A 17,541-nucleotide genomic window follows, 5' to 3' on the forward strand; every position below is an offset into this window, starting at 1 on the left:
ATCCTCATCCAGCAATTCCTGTACCTCCATTTCTTTGGGGCCAGTTCCTGGAGGTTTACTGTATCCTTTGATGGAGTCATGTTTTCCTGATTCTTTGTGATTTTGTAGCTTTGTGTAGGTATCTGCACATTTGAAGAAGCAGTCAACTCTGCCAGTCTTTATGGACTGCCATTGATAAGGGAAGACTTTCACCTGTGGGTGGGGGTACAATGGGACAGGCTGGGATTCTGGGTCTAGTAGTGCAGGACACCTAGTGTGGGGGCGTGTGATAACACTGGGTCTGGGGAGGCATGATGTCTCTTTGGCTCAGGTTGATTGGTTCCACATTATTGACAACCGTGTGGACCTTGGTGAACACTGTGTGGGGTCCGCAGTGGGTATAAGCACTAATGAGGTCTTCGGTGGCCCTTCCAAGATCAGCTGCTAGGTACCAGGGCAAGCATGGGTGATGGCCTGAGCTGTTGGTATTCACATGCTCAGTTGTGGCCTCAAGCTGCTGTTGCCTACGTAGAGGCAGGGGGTGGTTGCAGATATACATACAATGGTGGGGTCCAAGGCCAGCAGCAAAGGCCTGGGCCAACTAAGAACTCACTGGCAGCTGCAGGGACCCTGGCCACCAGCATTGTCTCCAATGGCTACACACTCTCCTCCAGCACACTGCTTGTGTGCTGGGGGTCTGTGTTGGGGGTCTGTGTGGAGGGTGTGCAGGTGCACATCTGGAGGGGCTGGCTACAAGTGAGCATGGCAGTGCAGGCCAGTGATACAAGACAGGGCCTGATCTGAGCCCACAAGCAGCTGCGGGGGCCTTGGCTGTTGCGTGGTGCCCGTGGCTGCACATTATTTCCCTGGGCATACACACTGCAGTAGAGGCTGGTGATGGGATTTGGGCCAGGGATGTGCAAGTACACAGCTGAAGCGGCTGTCCCTAAGCATTTCAGGGCCCTGGGGGCCAGCTGAGGGGGTGCATCTTGCACTCTCACAGCTGCAGAGGCCTGAGCTGGCTGCTAGGGTGGTTCCTTGGTTCTGACAGGGGCTGCAGGGGAGAGAGCAGAGGGTGACTCAAGTGGCTGGCATCAGCGAATATTTATACCTGTGGGGTGAAAGCTGATGACATTTGCAGTTGGTCCACCATGCTGTGCTGGCTGTTGGTTTTATCAGTGGTGAAATCTGCTGGGTCTGTGTGCAGAGCGGGTCACCATGAACTATAATTGCTCCGGCTGTGTAACTGCTATTAGTTGCCCCTGCTCTTCTTCCTCGTTCCTAGCCATCTCAGTACATCTCAACTTGGGTGGAGTGAAGCCGTTGTTCGGTGCCCTGAAAAGATGGAGAAGCTGTGGCCCATCCAACTCTTCCTTTCCTGGAGAGGGGAGCTCTCTCTGCATGGGGAAGCTCTCTTGGCATTAAACAATTCTGGCTTGTGGGTTGGGATGGTGCAGGCAAAATGAAGCTCTCTTCCTTCTCATCTTTTGCAGTTATTCTCAGGTTTTTTGTTCCACTGTGTTGCTGAAATTTCTGAATAGGATTCTAGGGCTCTCCCAGAGCTGTTTTTGTTTGTGGATAGCTATCTAGTTGTTGATATTTATAGGGAGATGTGGAGGCGAGGCTGGTGTCTCCTACATCACCATTTTGGTGACATCACTCCTACAGGTGAGATTTGAATGCTACCCAAATTTGAAGGGAACAAACCAACAGAATCTATTTCTAAACAGCATCAGAAATACATTCTAAAAAGTTAACTGACCTTTGACAGTGTGGCAATTTACTTCAGCCATAAAGTGAGAATAATCATCTTCTATTATATTACTAGTAAATGATGCTGGCATTTCAATATGTAAATGATAACTTTCAAGTTAAAATGTAAATCTGATCAGTAGGCTTCAAAACAGAATAGCTAAAGTACACACTTTAACATTGTTCAGTATAAAATTAAAAACATAATAAGGTGGGAACCTCCCGCAATGTCTTACAATACTAAATTGTAATAAATGGAGACCCTTTTAATGCAATTTTGTCGTTTTTATTCACATTAATTTCTAAAGCCCACATGCTTTTCCTGCTGTGTCCATTACTAAAAATTATTCTAAATAGTGCTGGGCGAATCATGAATATGAGCTGTGAAAAGGCAACATGTCAGCATAGGGATAGGGATGGAGAAGTGTGCTCTTACTCAAGTGTCTAGCAGTTTCGGTTAAAAGAATAGAATACTTGTTGCTATACATAAGCTTTTTGTTCTTTTTTATTTGCTTTATTCACAGAACCAAAGCACATATCCAGGTTTAACAATAGAACTGGCTTACTTAAAATGAATAAAATATCCAAATACAAGTCAATTTTGTGAATATGAAACAAACAGTTCATTTACCTTCACAGTTGGATTCATATTTGGTTTTCCCAGAATAAGGATTTATGTCTTGGAAAAATCTTAAGCTCTGATTTTTACTATTTTCCTTTATGATAGTAAATATCAATTGCATGACTTTCAAAAATATATTATGGGGACTGGTGCAGCCACTCTGGAGAACAGTTTGGAGGTTCCTCAAAAAGTTAAAAATAGTACTACCCTAAGATTCAGCAATTGTGCTACTAGGTATTTACCCAAAGGATACAAAAATATAGATTCCAAGGGGTACATGCACCCCGATGTTTATAGTAGCATTATTAACAATAACCAAACTATGGAGAGAACCCAAATGTCCATTGACTGATGAATGGATAAAGAAGATGTGGTATATATATGATGGAATATTACTCAGCCATCAAAAAGAATGAAATCTTGCCATTTGCAACGACCTGGATGGAGCTAGAGTGTATTATGCTAAGTGAAATAAGTCAGTCAGAAAAAGACAAATACCATATGATCTCACTCATATGTGGAATTTAAGAAAGAAAACATATGGGAAGGGGGGAGGGAAGGAGAGAGGGAAACAAGCCATAAATGACTCTTAATGATAGAGAACAAACTGAGGGTTGCTGGAGGGAGGACGGGTGGGGGATGGGCTAGTTGGGGGATGGGATTAAAGAGGACACTTTTGATGAGCATTGGGTGTTGTATGTAAGTGATGAGTCACTGAATTCTACTCCAGAAACCAATATTGCACTGTATGTTAACCTACAAAATTTAAATTAAAAAAATAAAACTTAAGGTTTTATCAATGAAAAAAACAAAAATAAAAAATAAAAACTGCAGATACTGTAACTAACAGAGTTATCGCATTCCCTTACCTAGAGATGCAGTGAAAAGACTGATCCATAATCATTTTTACCAACAGACCCCTTTGTTACTCTTAGGACAGCCAAGCAGAAGCTTGAATTTTATGGTTGGCTGCAAATCATTGGCCATTTTCTTCAATTTCAAGGCTACAAAGTGCCAAACCATAATTGGAAAATAATAAACTGGAAGGGATCTTCATTCCTTGAGGGGAAATGCTCTATGATATGCTTCATTTTGATTTAAAACTACTGTTGACCCTTGAACAACATGGGTTAAAAATATGTGTATAATTTTTGAATCCCCCCAAACTTAACTAATAGCCTACTATTGACTGGAAGCCTTACCAATAACATAAACAGTCGATTAACACCTATTTTGTTATGTTATAGGTATCACATACTGCATTCTTAAAGTAAGCTAGAGAAAATAAAATATCATTAAGAAAATCATAAAGAAGAGAAAATACATTTACAGTACTGTATTTATCAATACTGTAAGTTTACATAGTTCATAAGAAGAATTGTCTGTCAGTATCTACATCAATATTATCTTATATAACACAAAACACTGTAGATGTACTTACTGCTAACATGAGGTATCAAAAATGAAAAGATAATGTGCAAAGAGATTTATTTTTATTTATTGGTATTACAATTAATGCATTAACAAAGAAGCGGCAATATAATTACTTTATGGTAGCCTAGCATATGCATTAATGAATGAATCGTTAACAAAAATTTTATGGCATATAGTATTACAGTCATATTCATAATACCATATTGGAAACACTGTTACATTTTTAAAAAACCACTTATCTATGATGATAGTCTGATACACAGTTTCTTCAATCACAAGAGAGAGGAATACTGTATGTTAATGTAATTCTTTGAAAGCAGAGTTAGAAAACAGTAAAACTAACACATTATTAATTTTATATTAAATATCACTCACCTTAGGCTAACAACTTCCATACAAGACTTGCATACCACGTTCTACATGATGGGTATTTAGGTGAGGATGATGATGAAGACACAAACACATACATTTCTTGTCATACAGTTAGTAGATTTTCTTTTTTTTTCTTTTTTACAGATACATGTTTTTTATATTTTTTAATTATTATGTTCAATTAGCCAGTTAGTAGATTTTCACATGAAGACACTGATACGCATACACAACAGATAAGTTTATTTAACTGTATGGCTTGATGATTATTTGCTATCCATTAAGTGGAAGTGGACCATTGGTCTTCATCCTTGTCTCTTTGTGTCAAGTGGGCTGAGAAGGACGAGGAAGAGGAGGGGTTGGTCTTGCTGCCTGAGAGGTGGTAGAGGAAGAGGCTGAGGTGAAATGAGGGGCAGGAGAGGAAGGCACACTCTGTGTAACTTTAAAGAAATACACTGTAATTTCTGTCTGACTTTTTTGCTGTTTCATTTCTCTGAAAATGTTTCTATATGGGATCAATCCTTCCACTGTGCACTTTAGTTGCAGTACCCGTATCATAGAAGGGTCCAGGTTGTAAAAGAAGTCGAAATCAGGCGTGGATAGTCGAAGCCCTTCTGCCAGGCTGTCTAATGCCCATTTGTTTTCTGCTCTGCTACCTCTAGGTCTTCTTCTCCATCGTCTGGCACTGCTTGGGAAGCACTCATCTCCATCAAGTTGCCTTCTGTTCACTCCTCTGGTGTGGTGTCTGCTAGCTCTTGAACTTCTCCAAGACCCATGTCTGGAAATCTTTCACATCCCACCTTTCTTGCCATAGCCACCATCTCCTTCACGATTTCTCTGATTGGCTCTGTAGAAATCCTAGGAAGTCAGGAAAAACATCTGGACACAGTTTTCCTCAGCAGGAGTTTATTGTTTCAGACTGATGGCTTTCATGGCTTTTCCTATAGCAGTGATGGCATCTTCAAAGGTGTAATCCTTCCAGACTTTCATGACGTTCTCTCTGTCAGAGTTCTCTTCCATAGCATCGACAATTCTTTCTATAGAGTATGTGTGTAATGAGCTTTAAAGGTCTTTAAAGGTCAGATCTAGAGGCTGAACTAGAGACGTTGTGTCTGGGGGCAAGTAGACCACTTTGATGCCTTTGGTGTTGAACTCATGGGCTTCTGGGTGGCCAGGGGCACTGTCTGATATCAAAAGAACTTTAAAAGCAAGTACCTTACTGGCAGGGTACTTCCTGACTTCAAGGACAAGCATCGATGGAACCAATCCAGAAAAAGGCTTCTCATTGTCCAGACCTTCTTGTACAACCCAAAGACTGACAGCTGGTGTTCATCTCTTCCCTTCAAGGCTTGGGGGTTAGCAGCTTTATAGATAAGGGCAGTCCTGGTCATAAACTCCACTGCATTTGTGTTACCAAACCCAAGTTTGGCTGCTCATATGTTGGAAAGGCCAATACTCAAGAGACAAGTTTTGATTGGAAAGGAATTTGAGCTTTATTCAGGAGGCCAGCAACGTGGGGAGAAGGAGGACTCCTGTCCAAAAGCCAACTCCCCAGTTTTTGCCTGGCCCAGGGGTTTAGGGTAGTTACTCAGCAAAGGGAGTGTAGTGTTCCGTAACATTTCTTGATTATGTTCAGGCTCAGTGATGCCAGCTACAGACGTTATCTCAGTGCTCAGAGGTTGCTCAAAGGGGTCATGGTTCCTTAGTGCCAGGAGTTGTGCAAGAGTATTCTCTTCTTTCTGCAAAGGAGGCCAAGGTCTACGGATATGCAAAGGGAGGTCAGGAAGAGTCATTTGTGTGACCTTAAAAAAGAAAAAACATTTTGCTAAAAGATTTCTGGGCTAATCAGAAAGTTGAGCCAACTTCAAACAGACTTGTTGGCCTCTGTGGCCTGGGAAAATTCTGGTCCTTTGCCAGTGGTCTGCAAATCTCAAAGTAAATTGGTTCTGTTACAGGTCAAGGGCCTTAGGTCAACAAGCAAGGAGCATATTAACCTGAAGCAAGTTAACCCTTAAGACAGGTTGGAGTGCTGTTACATTTGCACAAAACAGTAGTTAGCCTGTCCCTCCCTGCCTTAAATCCTGGTGCTCACTTCTCTTATTTACTAGTAAACGTCCTTAGTGGCATTTTTTTTTTCCAGAATAGAGCAGTTTCGTCTGCATTAAAACCTGTTCAGGCAGATACCTTTCTCAATGACTTTCTTAATCGCGTCTGGGAACTTGTCTGCTGCCTCTTGGTCGACAGAGGTTACTTCTCCTGTTACCTTGACATTTTTTTTAAGCCAGACCACTTTCTAAAATCAAACCATCCTTTGCTGGTTTTAAATTCTCCAGTTTTAGATCCTTCACCTTTCTTTTGCTTTAAGCGGTCATATAATGACTTCCTTTTTTCTTGAATCGTATTAGAGTCTATATAGGCATGCCTTTCTTACAGCAGTCCTGCACCCACATAATCGCTGCATTTTCAAAATGAGAGAAAAAGTAGTTTGCAAAAAGTGCAAGGTTTTCATGCCTGCTGGCATAGCTGCAACAGTGGCTTCACGAATTTTCTTTTCTTTTATTACCACCGTCCTTCAGCTGGATTCATTCATCTCAAAATGGGGGGCACCTGCAGCTGCAGGCCTCCATCTGTGGTACATATCAAGCAATTCAACCTTTTCTTGTGCTATCATGACTTTTCTCTGCTTCTTGGGAGCACTTACAGCATCACTAGTGGCACTTCATATGGTCCCATAGTGTTATTCAAGGTTTAGGGTATTGTACTAAACACGATGAAAAATAAGCGAGAACCGCGAGAGATCACTTTCTCCCGGGCCGGGCAATGTGCCGCAGAGCTGATTAGCATCACGTGGCTTTCTAAGTAGATCCCAGCAGCACTTGAGCTCACTGCAGTAGCTGCGGGAGGTGGCTGTGAAACTACGGCAGTAGCGGGGTATGTACTACAGTTCACTTTATCGCAGATACGATTTAATACTACACTTGTTTGCATTTCTTTCCACTAGGAATGGCACTGTATAGTCTGTAAATGGATGCGTAAGTTTTGATAAACTTTGTATCTTATGGTAGTAAATGATAAAATAGACTAGTATCTACATATATTTTGTGTATTCTTGATATATGTTTTTCTTAAATTTTTTGGTATTTCTAGGCTATGCAGTTTGTCTGCAAGTTTTTTTTTTTTTTTTTAAGATTTTATTTATTTATTTGACAGAGAGAAAGCCAGCGAGAGAGGGAACACAAGCAGGGGGAGTGGGAGAGGAAGAAGCAGGCTCATAGCAGAAGAGCCTGACGTGGGGCTCGATCCCATAACGCCGGGATCACGCCCTGAGCCCAAGGCAGACGCTTAACCGCTGTGCCACCCAGCGGTTTTTTGAAATGGTTACAAGTCTCCAAAAATTTTTCTAATGTAGTTATTGAAAAAATCTGCATATAAGTGAACCCACGCTTTTCAAATCTGTGGTGGTCAAAGGTCAGTTGTAGTTGTTGTCGTTGTCGTTGTTGTTTTTTAAAGACTTTATTTATTTGAGAGAGAGGGAGCACACAAGCAGGGGGAGGAACCGGGGAGAAGCAAGCTCCCCACAGAGCAGGGAGCCTGATGCAGGCCTTGATCCCGGGAGCAGGATCATAACCTGAGCTGAAGGCAGACGCTGAACTGACTGAGCCACCCAGGAGCCCCTGTGGTGTGTTTATAATGTGGTCAGAAAACTGCATATTTTTTGGTATCAGTGTGAAGAAATCCTTTAACAAAGGATTTGTTCATCCACTAACCAAATCTCCTTTGCCTCATAATTGCAAACGATAAAGGACATGAGAAATGCGAAGCCTGGAACCCTGGTTCATGAGTTGAATGGCAGGATGCAGAATTTTGATACCTATTCTGATTTTATAGTCTTCCTGTGCTAAGGGAGACACAAGTTCTTTTCCACCAGAAGCCAACCTAGATATAAATAAAATAAAGATATAGCTAAACCTAGATATACAATTTGGGAGTCTAAAAAAAGAGAATAGAGTAGAAAGAAGCATAATTAAACTATCTTTTGAATTAATGTTTGATTTTAATAGTGGTGCTCCTGATTTCTAGGTTGTAGAAGGCCCTTATTCTTATGTAACCATATGAGACTCTATAGATGAGACTAAAATTGCCATCAAGTTCTGGCACACTTTGTCCACAGAGTAAAAAATAAAATGAAAAATGAAATTTTATATAAATAAAGCTTAATCAGCCAGACATGGTGTATGTTTTAACAGTCTAGATTCTTACTTCCCTCCTTCCCCAGAGTTGTGTATAAAGCTAGCTTTTTAATAAAATAGATACTTGGGTGGATTAATTATCATTTTTAGACTGTTCAATATTGTCTAGAGCTTTTATTTTAAACTTAAAACCTTATTTTCTTCCCATTGGTGCCCAAAATTTGGAACAATCAATAATTCAAGCTAATGTCCCTTAGTCCTAAACATGAGCTTTCTAAATAATCGTCTGTAGTGAAGTTATTTTAAAATGTTTCATAGTAAAACGGGTGAGTAACAGATTTCTGCCTCTTGCCTCCTTGCCTTTTGAACTGGTTTGAGTATGCCATTACACTGAGTTGCATGTAGTCTTCCAGCTAGCGTTCTCTTTTCTATTTGTCACAAAGGATCAGCTAGTGTTCTCTTTTGTATTTGTCACAAAGGATCAAGGAAACAATGCCTCCAGATGGAGCCAGGGAGAGGAAGGGCGCACTTAACACGAACTAGTTTTTTAATTCTCTGGCTGCAGACCTCTAGTTCACCATCACTTCCTTTTCTTGATACAGTGTTGCAAAAAAAAGGTCTATTCTAGTTCTTTCAAAACGTATCATGGTAGCAAAGATATAAATTTTGGTATTTTTCTTCTAGAGTTCTGATTTAAATTGTTCCCAGAGCAATAAAATGTACTCTCTGGGAGGCTTATAATACAACACAGAGAACAGAGTTTAAACTCTGGAGGAGTTAAGTTATACCAGGTCACAGAGCAGTCAGTACTAAGGGAAGTATGCCATCAGAATATGTTTGCAAAAGTGAAATGAGAAAGGGTTTGTCATTATTATTTGCAAACTCCGAGTGCTTATATGCATTGTACTATAGTACAGCCAGCAAGGCATACAGAATTGAGAAAGATGTGGTTCCTGCTCTCGAGGGGTTTATAACCTCTTGGAGAAGATGCGGATACTTATAAATAACTCTGATGCATAGGAGATAATGAGGGCAGAATAGGACTGGCTGAATGTGCACTCTGAATAAGGCAGAAAAGAGCTTCAAGGTTCTAAGTGGAAACATTGCTGTTATGACGTAAGATATTAAATGGAGCATATTTAATGCTAGACATTTCTATCAGAAGTTTTCCGGAAGCTGTGCTGTACGATATGGTAGTAACTAGCCATGTGTGGCTGTTTAAATTAAGAAATTCCATTTCTTAGTTGCACTGGTTACACTTCAAGTGTTCTTTGTGGCTAGTGACTACTATGTTGGACAGAGCACATATAAAACATTTATATTATTGTAGAAAGTTCTGTTGGACTGTTCTAGAGCCTGCATCTTTTATATATTAAAGATGAACTGAGTTTATTACTCAGTAGTGGGGACAAGTGATTACTTGAAATACTGAGAGGTCATGTCATTTTGTACATTACAAGACTCAAATTCGTCAAAATATATGGGAGTATTTTTAGAATCTAACAACAGATCATTTAGAAGAATAGGAAATATGAATCGTCTAAAAGTGTATCTGTTCACTTTATAAACTATGGCTCTGTAGTTTAGAAAAACTGCAAATATAAAAAAAGTCAGATATTACAAATATTAACATTATTAGTAAAAGGAGTTAATTTAATGGGAGTTAAGGCAGATTATCCTCAGCTAAATATAATTGACTTTGAGACTAGACATAGCACTAATGCACTTGAGGTAATATTCAACGTGATTGTTTCCATGGGAACATTCCTGGAGTGGCTGCTGACTAAAAGGGATGTTCAGGGCAGTTTCCCCGAAGATTCAGTGATATTTACGCCACTCATTTGGATTCTAATCAAGAATTGATTGCCATTTTTATTTATTTCTGAGCTTTTTAAAAACTCAAAGTGAAGTAAAATATGTGAGGCAACAAGCTAGAAAACAGAGCTTTAGAACAAGGAGGTAGCTCAGGGAGGGATCGAGGGCAAGAGAGCAGAAACCCGCTTTGGGGAGCGGGCTGACAGGAGACAGTCCGCCTTCTGCCGAGTGTGTGGGTGGAGTGTCGCGGTAGGAAAGGAAGGATGGAGACAGGCCTCGCAGGCCCTGTCGTGGACACTTGGCGTGAGAACGGGGGGACACTTGGTGTGTACAGTGAGTAGAGCTGTCACCCAGGAAAGTAGCATTGCAGAGGGAAAGCTTCCGTGGTTTACCAGAGAGACGGGACACATAGGAAAAGGAGGACCCTGGAAGAGGGAGATCTAGCCGGCAGTCCAGGGACTAGTCTGTCTCCACGTGGCTTAGGGGTTGTCACCCTGTCTTCCCAGACGGAAAAGTGGCTTCTGATACCAGAACCCCACTTAGGTGTCTTTTGCGGCCATATCTGTTTTTGTGAGAGGTTCGATTATTCTTGTAGCTCCCAAATCAGGGGACAGATTCAGGAATTATCACAAAGCCTTTCATCCTTGGAAAGAAGGTCTTTGTTTTAAGCAAAGACACCCACCCTGATCTGTACCCAGCTGGACTGAACCTGCCCGAGGTCTTCAGAAAAGAGCCGGTGAAGCCTAGTGAGCCCCACCAAGTACGGTGCCCATGTAAACCTGATTTCAGTTCAACAGCTCGGCACCTTTTTGGGGAAGAGACCATCGTTATTCAGCATTTGCAGATGTGAAAACCGAGGCCTAGGTATAGTAACGTCTTGCCTGAAGTTGAAGAGTAAGTGACAAACCTAGAAATGAAATCATGTCTTCCCTGATCCTAAAGAAAGCCTGGATCCTGTTGGCTACAAGCTGCTCCCTTCCTTCCGTAGAGCAGTAGGAGAACAAGGTGTGGTTAAAAAAACCCACAGAGTCTCTCAGGCCTATTGTTGATACTGATTCTTCTGTGAAACACCTGCAAGGTTGAAAATATTAAGTTAATCATTTTTATTCTCAGGGCCATTCGGGGAAGGAGTTGATTGTTTATGAAACTATGAAACTCTTTGTGAAAACTAATATTATGGTTAAATAAATTATACACCTACATACTACATAGCATAGAATTATATTTTCAGTATCTATTTAATAACAAAAAATATTTAAGTTACAAATGTTACTTAGCATGAGTCTGTGTATATAAAGGAAATAATGCGTAAGGCAGAGAAAAAAATCTGACAGGAAATATGCCAAAATATTACTAGCAGTTATCTCTGAGTCATAGGATTAGAAATTATGTTCAGTGTAATGATTGTGATTATCTTTTATTTTCCCCAAATTTTATTATGAAAAATTTCAAACCTGTTGTAAAGTTGAAAGAATTTTGTAATTCATTTTGTGTAAATTTTCATCCGTATTTCCTGTGATGTGTTTTTTTAAATAAGTACAAAACATTTTTAAAAGAGATGTCACCCTGTATTTTTCTTCCATTTGCTCACTATTTCTGTTTTCTCAAGTACTTTTTACTCCATTAACTTTTTTCAAAAAGAAGGCATAGAGCCCTAGAAACTAACAATATTTATGTGTCAATCTCAAGTTCACTCTTGCAGTCTACTGGGAACAGCTTTGAGGGCTCTCCTCACAGTCGACTGGCCCTCTTAGCCTTAGGTGGGAAGGTGGGATGCTAGTGTGATTGTCAGACTTACGACATCTGAAGAGATTGTTGGCCTACCCACGCCTGGTTCACAGTATGTTAAGTGATATAATTGTGTGCTTAACTCTTTTGGATACACGCAGTTAGAAGAACCAAAACTGTCTGCCACCTCCACTGAAGTTGAGAGGGTGGGGCCGGACAGCTCATAACCTCTTTGACTTGTAACCTTAAAGAAAATACATACTAGTACCTTTGCTTAGGGAAGAGATATACGGTCAAGAACACTCTTGAGTCAGCAGGAAACAGGTGATCTTATTCTCCTTTACCTGACAGTTTATGTCAAGAAAGTGAGGGACTTTGTTCCCTTTTTTTCCTTCGCTAATCACCTCTGACATGCACCTGGCCGCCCAGTCTGGAATATCGTATCTTCAGCATTCTGCAGCAAGCATACTGTGTGAGATTTTGCAGTCTGCTTTTGTCCCCTGCTTGTTCCCCTCCTGATGTATAGTTAGGTAAGTCAGTGTTATCTAGGCTTAACTTTCCACTTGCTGTGGCCATTTTCTTCACGTAAAGAGAATCAGATAAATGAGGCTGGGTAATTTAGACTTAAAATATTTTCATAGGAATTATATCATCCTTATGCTAAAATTGTGTGCTTTTTATTTTCTTAACCTGTATAAATCAGCACTCTGTGAAATGTGTACTGTGAAATATTAAAATGATTAATGGCTTTTACAATCATATATGGTCATATATGATTGGAGAATGCTGGGTTATGCCAAGTTCAACAGTTTGCTTTACTCAAAGCTTTTAAAGTCTCTGTGCATATCATGTTCTTCAAGAAAGTGGCCATATATTCATCATTTTCCAAACCAGTTTCATTAGAGGAATTTTTCCTTGGCCGACCACCACTAAGCAAGAATACTCTTCAGCGTCCTACTTGTTTGTAAAGCAATTCTTACTACACAAAGTGTGGTCTGAGGAACCAGCCCCATCAGCATTACCTGGAAAACTGTTTGAAATGCAGAATCTTAGACCCCACCCCAGAATTGCTGAATCAGAATTTTCATCTTAATAAGCTTCCCAAGTGATTCATATAGATGCCTTAAAGACTTTTCAATTCACATCTGTTGAGCACCTACTATAGTCAGATACTGCTAGGAATTTTCAAATATATCATTTACTTCTCACTGTCAGAATGTTCTTGAATGTTCTTACATGTCCTAGGGTTAATTTTAGAGTAGAAAAGGAGTGATACACTCCAAACTTGTAACCTGTTAGTAAATAGACTTTTTCCACAGGTATCGGTGCTGACATTGAATTTTTAAAAAATAGACTTTGTTTGGGGCGCCTGGGTGGCTCAGTCGAATGAGCATCCGACTCTTGATTTTAGCTCAGGTCATGATCTAAGGTCCTGGTATCGAGCACGTCAGGGCTGGCCGGCTCTGCACTCAGTGGGGAGTCTGCTTTTCTCCCTCTACACCACCCTTCCCGTGCTCACTCGCTCTCTCTCTCTCTCTAAAATAAGTGGACAGATCTTGGCAAAAGAGAAAAATAAAAATAGACTTTGTTTTAAAAGAGCAGTTTTAGGTTCACAGCAAAATTGAGGGGAAAATACAGAGTTCCCCGACACCCCCTGGTCCTTCCCCCAACACGCACGGCCTCCCTCACTACCAGCATCCTGCACCTATGTTGACACATCATTATCACCTAAAGTCCATAGTTTACGTTAGGGTTCACTTTTGGTGTTGTACATCCTGGGGGTTTTGACAAATGCATGATGACATATGTCTACTCTTACAGTATCATACAGAAGAGTTTCACTGCCTTAAAAATCCTCTGTGCTCCGTCTATTCATCTCTCCCTCCCTTCAACCCCTGGCAACCATTGATCTTTTTAGTGTCTCCATAGCCTTTTTCAGAATGTCATACAGTTGGAATCCTATGGTACACAGCCTTTTTATATTTACTTCCTTCACTTAGCCATATGTGTTTAAGGTTCCACCATGTCTTTTCATGACTTGGTAGCTTATTTCCTTTTAGCACTGAGTGACATTCAGTTGTCTGGATGTGGCATGGTTTATTTATCCATTCATCTACTGAAGGATACCTTGGTTGCTCCCAAGTTTTAGCCCTCATGCATAAAGCTGCTGTAAATGTCCATGCGCAGGTTTTTGTGTGGACACAAGTTTTCTGTTCATTTGGGTAAATACCAAGGAGTGCAATTGCTGGCTCACAGAGTGTGTTTAGTTTTGTAAGAAACTGCCTGTCTTCCAAAGTTGCACTCCCCCCAATAATGAAGGAGAGCTCCTGAAATTGAATATTAATAGGGATGTCAGTAATCATTGGGGATTTACTTAATGTCGTCATTGATGTTCTTTAAATTTTATTCAGGAAAGAATTCTTACTTCACGAGAAACAGATATTTGACACTTTGTGTTAACATTTGCCTGTCATCTTAAGGGTGTACATTATAAAAGTTTATAGCGGAAGATAAAATATCAAAATATCAAAGCATACACCTACATTTGTTAAAAGACATGTACAATGTATAGTTCAATCCATTTGTAGTGTTGACATTCCTAAAATTGTAAGATTATCTGCATTACCAGTGGTTGCACTCTTAAACTTTTCCAATTTTCTCCAAAATCTCCAATTAGGTGTGTAGCTGCAATTTAGGCCATACTGATCTTTTCATATGAAAATTAGAGATCAGATTTCCACTTTCAAGGCTAAATGAGAAATATGTGAAGCTCTCAGGGAGCCCACCTTAGGGCAGTTTATAAAGCGAGGTCTTTTTGTTTGGTCCACATTGAACCGCGACAGGATGCCCTGTTGTATGCATGCTAGGAAAGGTACAGAAATAATTTTAATCTTGAAAGATTAATGTCTGCAGGAAAAGTGGCAAGTCATTTCATGGGCTCAGAGTTAGGGCTCTGGATTTAGAACAAATTGGTTTTAAATCCCAGTTCTTCTAACTTATCCTCTCTGTGGCAGGTTAAGCAAATTACTTACCCTTCCTGGACCTCCGTTACCCCATCTGACACTGAGATAATGGCAGCAATTAGCCCTCCAGTTTGTTCCACTGAGTCATTATATCTCTAGGACATGGCACTGAGCCTGGCCCTTGGCAGCTCTTAGTAAGTACACCTACTCTTATAACTGCGTACAAAAGTTCGGAAATCAAACTTTAGAACCAAGAGTTTCATAACCAAGCAACTCATTTTGGAATATCTCCTTTCTGATGGAAACCTTGTGGCGAAAAAAGGAGAAATTAAAAACAAACCTTAAACTAGATTTTCACTGAAACTGGGAGACAGAGAAAACTCTCAGACTCCTGTTGGCATATGGATTACACCAACGGTGAGGCCACACAGAAGCTGATGATGGTAAAAACTTTGAGGGCAGGGGAGGACAGGACAGGGTAGGCAAAGAGGTTCCTGAGGGCTGGTATATCTCAGATCTCTCCAGCAGATAGTTGCTCCCCAAATGAGCGGGGACTACTGTGAGTACACCTGAGACTGAACACCTTAAGAGGACTAGGAAAGAAAGAGAGAGACCAGGTTCAGAAAGTGTTCAGGAGCCCAGACATAGAAGATAGCAGACGTACCCATCAAGAAGTAACATCTGAAAGTGCATCATGGTGGAAGAAAGGGCTGTGGAGGGGACTAGGAAACCCAGGGCTCATGGGGGAAGGTCACCAGAACCAGGCTGGGCTCAGAGAGAGCAGGGCTAGCTACAGAGATGACCATATTTACGATGCTCTCTGTGGTGACAGAGGAGGGAGTTGTGAGCTGTGAAGCTAGAAATGATATCCTGGCACATCCCTGTATCCCCTGCCCCATTTCTTACTAGAAGTCTAGGAAAATCCATCCTATGGGGGAAGCTCTGCCTGCACACAGCGATACTAGAGAATAAACCATAAATGAGAGCAACATCAATTCCTGTAGATAGTAGAAATACTTATCTGCAAATGGTTTCCACAAAGCAGATGAATATTATAACTTACCACTACAGAAAGAATGAAAAAAAGTCAACAGAAAATGAACAGATCCTTGAAAGAGCCATTCTAGTTATGCACAAACAGAGGATCTCAAAGAACAGGTGACCAGAAAACAGGAAGGGATGGCCTGAAAACAGGATATGAAATGTGTATCAACCTAAGTTGTTGAATAGGGAAACAACACTCTAAACAAAAACTTAATTACAAGTAGTGCTTTGAGAACAGCCGCCCCAGAAAGCAGAGCAAGAGACAGGAAATAAATGAAAAGCAAAGTCCATGGAAACAGAAGCCAAAACAGAAACAGAAACAAAACAAGAGAGAAACAAACAAAATTAAAATGAAGGCTTCTTGTAGACATGGCTGATTCCATATCTGGGGATGTGGGAGGTGATCGTGAAGCATTTGGTCATAGGAGAAAGGACATTATTAAATAATCCTGAAAGTATAGTAGCAGTGTTAAACTGCCACTAAAATACTTGCTTCCTCAGGCTCCCTTGCAACAGGAGGGGCCCCCTGGACAGCAAAACTACAGAAGCTTGAGTTTTCTGTAATTTCCAGTTGATCGATAGTGTCAGAATCCTCGATTACAGCATGTGTTAGACACCTTGCAACGTCCCTGGCATTTACTGACTTGCACCATTACTATTAGCTCCTCTCTGCACTCCTTCCCATCCTTACCTGGACAGCTGAGCATTGACAGTTACATTCCTTTTTGTGTTTCGTTCTTTCAAAATGAGTATTTTTTGGTGAAGCTAAAAATAGTCCCACATAGGGCCCCCTCGAGGAAGTTGTAAAGGGAACCAGTGTGGCCTAGTGAAAGCCTTTAGAAAACCTGGACTTTGCATCCCACATTAGACACTAAAGCCTGCGTGTTCTTTCGGAGCTTACTTCACTTAATCTCTTTTAGCATCAGTTTCTTCAAGACGGCTTATGTAAAGCCCTCTCGGGCATGGTCTGGCAACCAGTGATACTCAATTAATGACAGCAATCGTGTCCACTTTGATGGACTCTAATAGTCTCAAGGTTTAGTGCCTCAAGGTTTACCTCCACGCTCTGCACCTCACATTCGTCATTTGTAAAAGGGGAGGGTAATAGTACTTTATGGACTGTATTGAGGATTAAATAATACAAACATGGAGCAGATGTCCAACAAATGCTATTTTTTATGATTATAATTATTATTTCTCCAGAGAACTGACCTGGGTGTGGTGGTGGTGGTGGTGGTGGTGGTTTTTTTTGAGTCACTTAAGAACTCATAGAATCTGGGGCCTGTGGCTGGCTTAGTCCATAGCGTGTGCGACTCTTGGTCTCAGGGTTGTGAATTCAAGCCCCACGTCGAGTGGAGAGATTACTTAAAAAAAAAATAACTTTAAAAAAAAAAACTTAAAAAAAAAGATCTCATAGAATCTGCTCTATGAAGAAAAGGGATTATACACCGTGGAATCAAGCTCCAAATTGCCCCACAAATGTGTGTCGGAGTAGAGCTTTCCAGCCGCGCTCCTGCAGTAGCTTCCCTATGGAGAGAGCGGTGGCTCCAGATGTGCTCAGACAGGGCACAGACTGCCCCGCACAGAGACAGCCACCGAGGCTGCCATCTCCCTTTCCACCAGGGGAGAACCATCAACCATTTAG

The sequence above is a fragment of the Ailuropoda melanoleuca genome, chromosome X (assembly GCF_002007445.2).
Source record: "Ailuropoda melanoleuca isolate Jingjing chromosome X, ASM200744v2, whole genome shotgun sequence".
NCBI lineage: Eukaryota > Metazoa > Chordata > Mammalia > Carnivora > Ursidae > Ailuropoda > Ailuropoda melanoleuca.